This window comes from Diplotaxodon limnothrissa, linkage group LG19 (genome assembly GCF_057381915.1).
Source record: "Diplotaxodon limnothrissa isolate DT_005_m linkage group LG19, D_limnothrissa_male_GT1.1, whole genome shotgun sequence".
Taxonomy (NCBI): Eukaryota; Metazoa; Chordata; class Actinopteri; order Cichliformes; family Cichlidae; genus Diplotaxodon; species Diplotaxodon limnothrissa.
In genome coordinates, this window is record NC_140614.1 from 7445675 (window position 1) to 7457394 (window position 11720).

Sequence of the window (11720 nt, forward strand, 5' to 3'; positions counted from 1 at the left end):
GCTCGCGGTTATTATTGTGTGTCTCCACTCCCACGTAATACATCTGCAAGCCAATCTGAGCCAGATCTGCAATTCAAGGAAGAGGCACTGGCGGTGTCCGAAATTGCAGCGCGATGGGGATTTGCAGGAAGGCCGAGAATCGGTGTCATAAATGTCCGTTTTAGAGACCATTGCGGGTATTGAGCTGTGCCATTACCAAGATAAAAACAGACGTGGCTATTTACCCCAAGCCCCATTAAGAATACACAACCTTTCTCTTCTGCAGAGCATTGATTGCACTAAAAAAATCTGTCCTTGTGTGCAAAAAGGCCCTTTCACAGCATTTTCCATGTTTTTTCACATGCACAGATAAAAATAGCATAAGTGGGTTTGAGAGATGCCATGTTTTATGCAGATGCATGAGCTAATGTAAAGTGCTGTTTGATGTGATGGAGAGCCGGGAAAGCAGTCCCCACCTAGAGATCTTCAAGGTACTGTTAACGGCATGAAGCAGGCACGCCTCGGTCCAAGCTGCAGGGGGCAGCCGATCATTGTGCTTCACGAATTTGCGTGTCATCCTTGCGCAGGGGCCATGCTAATCTTCTCTGTATCGTATCCAATTTAGCGTACGCGCTTGCCGAAGCAAGCATTTGTGCCACATCCCCTCACCTTTAACAGGACTTCTGCATTTGCCATTCTAGCACACACTGTTCCCTTACATCCAGCACTGACATTAATGCTTTATCGTTTCATAAGATGCTGCAGGGGAGACTTGCCTTTTGCAGCTGGAGCTGTTTGTTCTGTATTTAAATACTGTCAGTGAGCTGAGAATGGAAAAGGAGGAAGTAAAACTAAAATACACCATCATCGTTTTGGCTAATGATTGCTGGGAATATGTATCAGGTGACCTACAATATCAATAAAACCGATTTTATAACACTGTAGAAAAAACAGGACAAAGCTTCTACACAGCTTCTGTCATCAGGTGTGGGATTGTCTTGTGACTGAAATGTGATATTAAAGCTCTTCCAGCGAACGTTTTTGTGGGTACACAAACTCACACACTGTGAGACGAGGCTGAAATAAACGGCTTTAAAGGGAGGTCTCGTTAAAATAAGGCTGATGTTTTTCCTCTGAGGAGAAAAAAGAATCAATAAAGGGAAGAGTGGTAGGCGGGGCAGCAACGACTAAATGGGTATGGCACGTGACTGGATTAAGCGTACATGTGTATTGAGGTCAAACAGCGCATAAATAGGGTGTGCCTGAGGAAGCAAAGGCAAAGGAGAAGGAAAGATTTTTTGCTAAGAGGGAAATGCATATCTTAAACAATTTCTAATTAGAGATTTATGGGAGAATGTCATTTTCCCAGAAATCAATGTTCTTCTTTGCAAAGCCAAACCTGGCCAAGTAATCAAAGAAAATGCTAACTAGATGGCAGCAAAGTAGCAAGACATGACGTCATGGAGGACTTGCTGTACAGCCAAACTGCACTACTGCCCCATTCATTATATTCAATTCCATCCAATTTTATTTATATAGCACTAAATTACAGCAGCAGTTGCCTTGAGGCGCTTTATATTATACACTACAATATTGCAGAGAAAACCCCAACAATAAAACAACCCGCTATAAGCAAGCACTTGGTGACAGTGGGAAGGAAAAACTCCAGGAAGAAACATTCAGCAGAACCAGGCTCAAGGAGGGGGAGTATTTGCTGGGGGGTGAGGGGAGAGGGGGATGCATCACACTGACAGTCAATAGGAAAAAAAAAAATCAGCATTAAAGCAACAAATACATTCATGCAAAAGAAGCCAACAGGAACCTGACAAATATGTACCAAGAAACTATCAAAAAGGATTGTAAATAAGACATTAATTTGTGATCAGCTTTCATGTCTATGGTCTGTATGAGGCTGACTGTGTGTGTGTGTGTGTGTGTGGGGGGGGGGGGTTACATTAAGAAGCATTAAGCACACAATAGGGATTGTTGTGAGGCTGAGAATCCAGTTAATCCCACAAACTACAGAACACTATCATGTTTACTGACCACTAAACAAAAGTCCTCAAGTCAAGGACATAAAGTTTCATTTAGCCCTCTGTTGTCTTTGTTCACACTGCACAATGCAAACTAATGATGGCCTTTATGCATCTCCTCTTTTTGTTGTTGCTGTCTCAAAATCAAGCTTGATGTGTGTTTTTCTTACAGAACACTTTATATGACATGCACATTGTCCCCAACAGGGCCACGTAGCCAGGAGGAGATGAATCTGCAGGTAGTAGCATGAATAAAAGGACGAAACCTATACATATTAGATCAGTAAATTATAATTCACATGCAGCAAGTGCTGACTAATCAGGTTGTTGTGTAGTACTAATGAATCAGCTTTACCTGGTCAGACTTCTGGATTTAATGGCACATTTACTGGTAATCATCTTTAAAGGACACTCCCACTAAAAGCTCCATCTATTAACTGCATCAGTATTGATTCATAATTGAACCTTGTGGAGCTGAGGTGGGTATAAACATCTAGATGTAATGTTTCATGGTTTTACTGCTTAGCTTCTGCAGTACTGCCTTTTTGCCACTCTCCACTCTGTGATGCTAGGTCTGTAAAAAACTTGTCATTCTGTGTGTGACAAAGCACCACTGTCGACCTATGCAATCACAAAACAAGATCTTTGGTGATGGTGTTATTTTTAGCCATGGTAGCCCAACTTTATTTCAGACTCAAATGTATCAACAAGTTCATCATAGACAGTGTTGTTTTATAGACAGTCTCAAACACGGGTGTAGCTTCAGAGAAAACTGTGGCCAGTGCAGACATGCCTGATACCCGCATCAGGCAGTAGGAAAACAGCCTTCAGATGTGACGCTGTAAACAGTTTCCTGCTGAGTTTATGGGCTTATTGATTCAATTTTGATTAATTTTACATAAAAAATCAGGACTATTTTGAAAATTTTGGATTATCTGTGGTATGAAATCAAAGGTATACTGGCTAATGACTTGTCAATTGCAAGTTGTAAGCCAGTGAGTGCTCAGTTTCAGTCAGGCCTGTCCCTCCTTGTCGTATCTGGATTTTTTTTCTGTTATTGTACTTTTTTATTTATTGCAATTAAGATGGCGGCAGCATTAATATTTATCTTGAGGGGTAACAGTTCAGTAGCCAGAGAGTGATGTCATGGTAGCTATATCCACTTTTACACTTTTGTGGTTTGTAATTTGTATTCAGTGCTAACTGTTAGGACATGAACAGAACTGGTGGCAGAAGAGGATGACAGCCATAGGGTGAAATATTGGTAGATAATCTGCTGTAGCGACCCCTAAAGGGACGAGCTAAAAGAAGAAGAAGACAATGAATAGCAACCATTATCATGCTAACAAGCTAACTTAAATAGTTAGCTTATCTAAACATTAGCTCTGTGTTACCAGGTGCTTGTAAAAGTACAACTGAAGTGTTGAGGGAAACTTCCAAGGTGTTTGGTGTATTCTCTGGGCAGATGAAAGATTACAATGTGACTTAGTGCTGGAATTCATCGCTAACCTCTTCAAAGGAGGTTAGCAATGAAAAAGCGGGAAAGTCAGGGAGACGAGGAAAGCAGACAGGAGTACTGGAAGCTAGGCATACAGGAAGGAGAGAGGTGGCAAATGTGAGGCCTGAACAGAGAGATGGAGCTGCACATCCTTTGCAGCTAGCGTGTATTGACAAGATGGAAGGAGGTCTTTAAGGAGCTGCTGAATGAAGAAAATAAGGGACAGATGAAGGAAACTTTTTTGTAACTACTCTCACTGCTTTTGCACATTAGTTTACTGTTTGGGTTAGAAACACCCAGAGCACCTGCTATTAAGAACTGATCTGAAGACATTTGGTTTATTTGTTTAATAACTAGGGATAATTGTTCAACACACATATTCCTTTTTACAGTTTCCCCTTTAAACCCCCCCCCGATTTAATCAAAAGATATCAATCATTGCCTGCAGCTGTTTCTCAGCTCTTTTACGGTTCACAGTGTAGCAGTGTTTCCACAAGAAATCTGTAAGTCAATGATGCATACTGTTTTTTTTCCCTACCAGTGGGAATCTTCTGTAGGAATAAAATGTCTCCTTAATGCACAAGTTTCTATTGTTAGCCGGCTGTCAGCTGTCTCTGCATTCATTTCCCCAGTAGAGCACTCATCCCTATGTTTCCATTTTCTGAGAGAAGCACAGTGGTTTGCAGCATCCCATGACACAGTGACTCATAGACAGCACGTACTCATAGACACGGAAAATATAGATCTGACAGTAAGTCTGAAACGGGTTGGATCCTGGAATACTGTAGTTCAGATTCACAGTTCACTGCAAAGGAATGAAGTTAGATGTTTTTACCGCTATTTTTAAACTCCAACAGTTGGAGTAGGGATTTTCTTTTATTCTCTGAAACAGGGCTGACTGGTTTTCTATCAAACATAATTCCCTTATAAGCCTTATAAATACAATCATGGTGCCCTACCTGGGAACTAAAGCAGAAAGGTAGATTACTCTGCACATCGCTGTCTCATGTTCTCTATAGATATACTCCACAAGAGTGCTTATCTAGCAGCCTGATCTTTGAACCTGTCTGTTCCTCCATAATGGTTTGTTGTAACTAGAAGAAACACAACTGAGACCGCTCTCTCAGGAATCTTGAGTCAGGTAGCTAACCCAGCTAATTAGCATCAAGCACCTCTCTGATCTTCAGCACATTTCGTTTCAAATGTGCAGAAATCCGTCCTTTGATTTCTGATACAATCTAGATGATTTGTATTATCTACAAAGTCATGTTTTTTACAAAAAATTGTAATAAAAAATAAGTAAAATTATCTAAACTATACAGTAATTTTTGCTACTATTTATCCTTATTTATAAAAATAGTCCCCAATTTTTTAGAGGCTCAAAACTAATTGTACACAAGACTAATAAGCAGTTTGGTGAAATGAAACTGGGATAAACTTGAACCAGTAAAGAGAAGGAGAGAAACAGCGAAACAGCTCACGATCCCAAACATACCACATCATCCGTCAGTGGAGGCGATGTTATGGCATGGGCTTGTATGGCTGCCAGTGGAACAGAGTCTCTGGTGTTTATTGATGATCTGACCCGCTGATACAGCAGAACTGTGAGTGGACTGGGCCGCACTGTCTGCTCACATTCAGCCAAATGAAACTGACCAGACAGTCTTTTACAGTGCAAATGGATAACGACCCAAAGCATACTGCAAACCAACCCAACAGTTTCTCAAGGCAAAATAGGATTCCAGCTGATCTCAACCCAACACGACATGCTTTTCTGCTAATACATACAAAACGAATGAATGCAGACAGAGCCAACTTAATGTTTGTTTTTGGGGTGCAGTTAGCCCAGCTGTTATATTTTTGATATTACAGTGTAAGTACACAGGCAATTAAAAATTTAATTTATATGTTATATTACCAGAACCACAATATTGTGTAACCCTTACACATTATACACTCAGCTTTATAAAGCATTTTATCATCTTTAGACGAATTCTCTATTTTACTATATACAATCTTGATTGACTTGGTGTCTGGCAGCACCACATGACTAGCACAAATGGCAGCAAGGACATGGAAACATTTAACATGTAAAAGAGACCAAACAAGAAATTTTCAAGGTTCATGACATTTTAAAGCTGCCAGTATCCTGTTAATAGAGCTGCTTTACATCAAGGTTGAATGTCCAGTTATTACGAGCACTCTACAAGCCTTTCACCCTTTAAAACTGTGATCCTGTTTCCTTATCACAAGGTTGAGCTCAGTCAGACTAACCTGCGACTGTCAGCGAGAGAAGTCCAGCAGTGCAGACTGGAACTGGGCCAACATGCAGGGCACTCTGTCCCTTTTCCCCGTTTATCACCCGTTTATCACCCTTAACTTCTTCAATGACAAAGCCTTTACAAGGGTGATGTCAGCAGCGGCCAATCAAGCGATGCTGTTAAAACCTTTACATGTTCGTGATAAAATGCAAGTTAGTTCATTTGGTAATGCTGTAAAACTGCCAGCAGCTTAAGTTCATTTTTCTTTTAATTCGACTTTTGTTAATTTATTTTATTTTAGTGATATTTGCATTATTGTTTTAACGTACAATTTACAATCACCTTGCCAGGCTCGACTCCTCACAGTCACCTCTGCAGAGGTAATTAAAGATAAGAGGCTGCGTTCATGCACCATATCTGCTCTTGTATGAACTCTGTTTCCAGGCACAGGGCAAGCCTCATATTTACACTCGGCATAGATAAGATACTGACTGACGCAGTACTTTTCCAACGGCTCCTACCTGATTATAAAAAAAATTGTCATCCTGCTGCAATACAGATCCTTCTCCACAAAGAAATGTTTGAAGGTGGCGCATGTGTCTAAAGAAAGCAGTGCTGCTTGACCTTAGTCAAGGACGCAGAGGTCCAAGTAGCAAACTATACACTGTGTTTGGTGTAGGAATCATGTGGGTTTCTTTTTTTTAACAGAAAATAACATAAATACTCATCATATTTATGTTATTTTGATTATTTCATTGTGCAATATCTTGCGTTTTAAAGGACCTATATAACTGAGTTCACAAGCGTGCTATTAAAATGAATGAGACATTTTTAATCTCCTGCCGTGTGAATCCTCTCAGAGCTCCATGCAGAGTTTCTGCAGGACACAGGAGCCCCTCTCAGGGCCACAGACACTGTAACAAAGACTCAGCTGATGATGGCTCGGTGACGTCAGCACGAGCCAGAACAAAGCCTCGCCTCCGACCTAACACACTGCCTACAAGGCACGCCGAGTCATCTGCAGGTGTGGATTCTCCCTGTGAGCACTTTTAGATTTCAGGACAGGAAATGTTCCAGAGGTCGCACAACTGCTGATTATCCGGAGAGACAACAACAAATTCAGGCAGAGAATTAGAGCTTAAATATGTCACACCACATGTATTCTAGGTTACTGTTTTCCCAGGCCCATAATGGGCCCAGTGTGTCCACTGATGAGTGCCCAGTTTCTCCGTTGGATCATTGCCAACAGTTCTGTAATTAAATGGAGACGAGTAAAGTTGCAGGCAAATGCTGATTAACCCTCCATTGTTGTCACACTTTGAGGGCGACCCCAAACCTTTAACGGTTGGCTGCGGTCCAGACTGCTGCGGTAATGCTGGTGGAGGGTCACAGCAAGATGGGTGGTGTTGAATTTTAATGAGCGTGGTTCCCAGGGAAGGGGGGAAAAAGCTGTCCCAGCGGAAGGTCGAAAAGCAGCGACGCTATCCTCTAAATCCCATTTTATCTCTATCTCTGGAACTAGTATTCCCTGCTAGATGTCATGTGAGGAGTCACATGACATCTAGATAGCATATGATAGGATACAGTGATAATTAAAGTGAGTTTTAAAAAAGTCAAAACGAGAGAGGTTCTACTGCTTTTCTCTGTTTCAGTCTTTTAAATAAAAGCACCCAGTGCTTTAAATAAATACAGGTAAAATTTGTGAAGGCTCAACTTTTTCTACTCCTGGTCCAACTGCCTTCAGATCACTAACAATCTCCTGTGTAGTTTGGGACTTTGATATTCTGTCTTCATGACACCATAAAAATTAAGAGATTTCTTCATTTCTTTGTAAGAGCAAACTTGCAAAATCAGCGGGGCATCAAATAATTTTTATAGTTTTGGTACTTTTCTGCAATGCCTCCGGCTGAAGAAGCATCGTAGATAAAGTGAGCCGGGCCTTGGGGTTTATGTTCAGTGTGAGCTCCACATGGTAGCCGGTCAGCTGACAGAGAGAGTAGATCGGCTGCAGGTTCATGTTGCAGAGAGGCCAAATAAAACATGTAGTACAAGCAAACACATCGTTGGTTTCACAATTCAGTATCTGCAGCTTTCAATGCTGACTCTACCTCTACTAGACAACCTCCAAAAAGCTCCAGGAGACGGTTTTGAAAACAAAAGACAAACACCATTTGCATCCCTACAGTTAGTGTTGTGGCTCCACTTTATGGAAAAACCAATAAATCATTCATTATATGCACATGGTGCAGCTGTGATATTCTGCCGCTTTTTTTTGCATTACTATAACAACGCTGTGTTATAAATAAGTTACCAGATTATGCAACTGAATAATTTCATGCCAATTTATTTCCGTGTTTATAAATAAACAGCGACTAAAACTGATCAATTGTTATGTAGGAAATGACTGGAACAAGCTCTGCATCAATATTTCATACAGTAATTAGATCACAGAGGAGGCCGGGATGGAAACATTTGTCCCTCGCTGACCGTCACTGTGTGAGAAAATGGGTCACAGACCTTTATCACTGCTGCATGACACAATCAAGGGCTTTTCTTTAAGTAGTCTTCAGGAATAGTTCTCCAGGCTTCTTCAGGCAGTCAAAGCTCTTCTTTGCTGGCTGTCTTTTGTTCTGTTCTCTGTGAGGATAATCACACTGCTTCAAATATTGTTCAGGTTCAGGCTCTGGGGAGGCCGATCTTCAGCCCCTGCTGTGCTTTACAGACGGCTGTGGACACTCACTGTTGTATCTCCACGGTCAGGTGAGACCGAGACGACAGGTCACGACAACTCGAACAGAAACTCTCACATTTTTCTAATTTGGATTTATCACTAAAACCTGTTTCCACTGATTTCATGAGTTAATAATTAAATAAATATAAGTAGTAGGTCCAAAACAGGTTTCTATGCAGCTACACAAATTATGTTTTTTTAAAAATATACAAAAAATCTAAAATTTTAAATATTGTAACTTTAAAATCTTGCTTTATAAACACATTTGAGTACATTTTTCTCCATTAATGCAAACTCCTCTACAGTAGATTCCACTTGATCCTGTGTTTTTGTGTGTATAAAAGCTCACAAGTCTGCAGATCATGTTCTAGTGCATCTTTGTGCAGTCCCTCCTGGCAGGACTGCAGCTCTGCTGACCTCTGACCTTTAGCACATGAATTATCTGCTACTAATTTCATTACTGGAAACCGATCCATTATCTTTTCATCTTTCTGAAATAAATCTTGAAACACATCTACCGTAGAAACGGCTCAGACATTGACAAATGCAGTTATTGATCAGATTAAATCCATTTGTGCTGCTGTTTTGACAGCAGCCTTTGTGTAAGAGGTTTATTTGCACCAATGAGCGACAGCACAGCTTTACTCTTTTCAGCCTCTAATCTAATCATCGCTACTTTTGTCCACTCCCTCTCGTTCTGTTTTAGTCCCACCAGGATTAAAGAGTTAAAAGAAAAGAACAGAGGCTTCTTCAGAGCAAATACACTCAAATACAAGCAGTTTAGTGTTGACATACAAGTAAAACATCATAACAAATATATCAGACTGTATTTGTATATAGAAATACAGTCTGATGTTGAAGTTCTGTAGGTGGTGAAGAAGTACTTCACCACCTACATGGGGATGGAGTGAAGTTTCAGAAAAAAAGCATCAGTTCTTTATTTTTGATTTATTCTGTCAGTTATACAGCAGCTTTCTAAAAATCAAGTCTATACTTACGTTTAATTTTTACATTAATCTTACACAAAAAACAGCTTTAAATTTTACCTAATGAGAATCATGAAATGAGACGAGCAATTAAGTCATTGCTCGTCTCATTTGTCCTTTAATTTAACAAAAACCTGTTTAAAGTAAACAAAATCTCAGTTATTTTAGTCTTGAAAATGCAAACCCTGACTTGGCTTCCTTGGCCATCGTTATCCTGCCTAATCAGAGGCCTGAAACGCCCTCTCGTCTCACTCTGATCGTGATGCGTGACGCCTCGTCTCATGCAGCTTCCCCCGCTCTCTGGCAGCAAGGATTCGGGCCTGGATATTTGCCGGCTCAGGAGGGCAGAAGACAAGCTGATTATCGGGCGGATTTCCAGCAGCTCAGAGCTGCTATTCCCGGTCTCAGCTGAGAATTAGACCCTCTGGAGCAGCTGCTGCTGCTGGTCTGCAGCTGGGTCGATCGGCTGAATATTGAGGCATCATTTCAGCTTCGATTACATGAGCCAGTGCTCTGAAAGCTGAGTAAAAAACCCCAATTTTTTCCCCATTTGAGAACAAAATTAAGCACATACCCAAAATAATTAATAAGTATTTTATAAAATGTTTTAGCTTTAAACGGGAAAAACATTTTCACAATATTATGGATGTAAAGAAGAAGGCTAATGTCGTGGTTTTCAACTGGTCCTATTTCCATAAGAACAGCTCTGAAAAGAAAAGTTTAGCACAGTTCATTCATTAATATGATGGTTTAAATGTATAGAAATCATAAAAGTATGCTGACTTTGGTAAACAGAGGCTTCACCCTTGCTGCTACAAACACATACATCATCTTTTGAGACAAATTTTCAACTCTGAAAGCCAAAAAAATCTCAAGAGTTTGGAATACAGTGATGTGCAAGCAAGCCTCAAGTATACATTAGTATCAAGAAACATACAAATACGATATCAGAATTTCACCGACCAACACTAGGACGTTTAATCAAGTCAATCTTTGCCAGACAATTCACCTGAAAACGCACAAGAACGAGTCATGTCCAGTTCAGTGAGTCCAGCTGTCCTTGGAGAAACACGCCTAAGAACCCGAACTTATAAAAGAAAATAAAGTGGTGACTTAGAAAGATTCACCCCTGTGCACCTGAGAATGAAACTCTCTTAGATACCAACTGTTTGCAAGGACTTGGGAACAAATGTTAGATCTTGAATTTGCATCTAAAGACAGAAAACTGAGAAATAGTAAGTTAAAAAAAAGACAACACTGCACCATCAGCACCAAGCAGCTTCCCTTCTCAGACTCCATCACATTTTACAGAATGAATCAGCTTCTAACACCCACCTTTTCAGCAGGCAGCATTACTCACTTCCTCTACCTTCACACTCCCATCTGATGTGGCATGTAAACCTTATATCACCAAGCGCAATGCCAGGCGTCAGATGCAGCGGTATAAAGCAGGCAACCTGTACGGGAAATCTTAATACTCGACCTTAAAAAGACTTTTGATAATTCAATGCTCCGGCCTTGTGGGAAGAGTTTGAAGAAAGCCCTTTCCTGTGCCAGCATGATTGTGTCCTCGTGTACAAAGCAAGGTCCATAAAAGCGTGGGTGGATGAGTTTGGTGTGGAAGAACTTGACTGGCCCACAAAGAGCCCCGACCTCAACCTCATTGAACACCTCTGGGATGAACTAGAATGGAGATTGTGAGCCAGGCCCTGTTATCCAATATCAGTGTCTGACCTGATTCTGGATGAATGGTAAACTCCCCACAGACGTACTCCAAAATCTTGTAGAAAGCCTTCCCAGAAGAGTGGAAGCTATTTTAACTGCAAATGGGAAAGGAACCTGTATAAATGCCAATGAATTTAGAACAGGATGTCATAAAAGGACTGATAGGTGTAATGTGCAGGGGGCCACATGCTGTTGTCTATATAGTGGTACCTTAACTCATCAAACTATAACATCCAGTGCTTTTAATAAAGCACAAGTTTATAGGCCAAGTTTATACTGTTAACATTCTGTCACACCAACTTTTTGAATCACTGATTACAAAATGAAGTGGCTTTCGATTTCAAGAATGATCATCAAGATCTACACCACCAATTCTGGCACATAGAAAACATAAACGACTGACGTTTTTACTAAACCGTTTTCAGAAAAGGATTGGGTAATTTGAATTTGATGGCAGCAATGTCCCAAAAAAGTTGGATAGGGACATGTTTACCACTGTGTAAAGTC

At 40.6% G+C, this 11720-nt stretch overlaps 1 non-coding gene across 1 annotated transcript; it reads right to left on the minus strand.

Annotated features, from left to right (window-relative positions):
- Nucleotides 1-521: 521 nt before the first annotated feature.
- On the minus strand, nucleotides 522-627 carry LOC146611624 (U6 spliceosomal RNA). The gene has a single exon (XR_014904977.1). It is a non-coding gene; the product is annotated as a U6 spliceosomal RNA (small nuclear RNA).
- Between the last annotated feature and the right edge of the window lie 11093 nt (nucleotides 628-11720).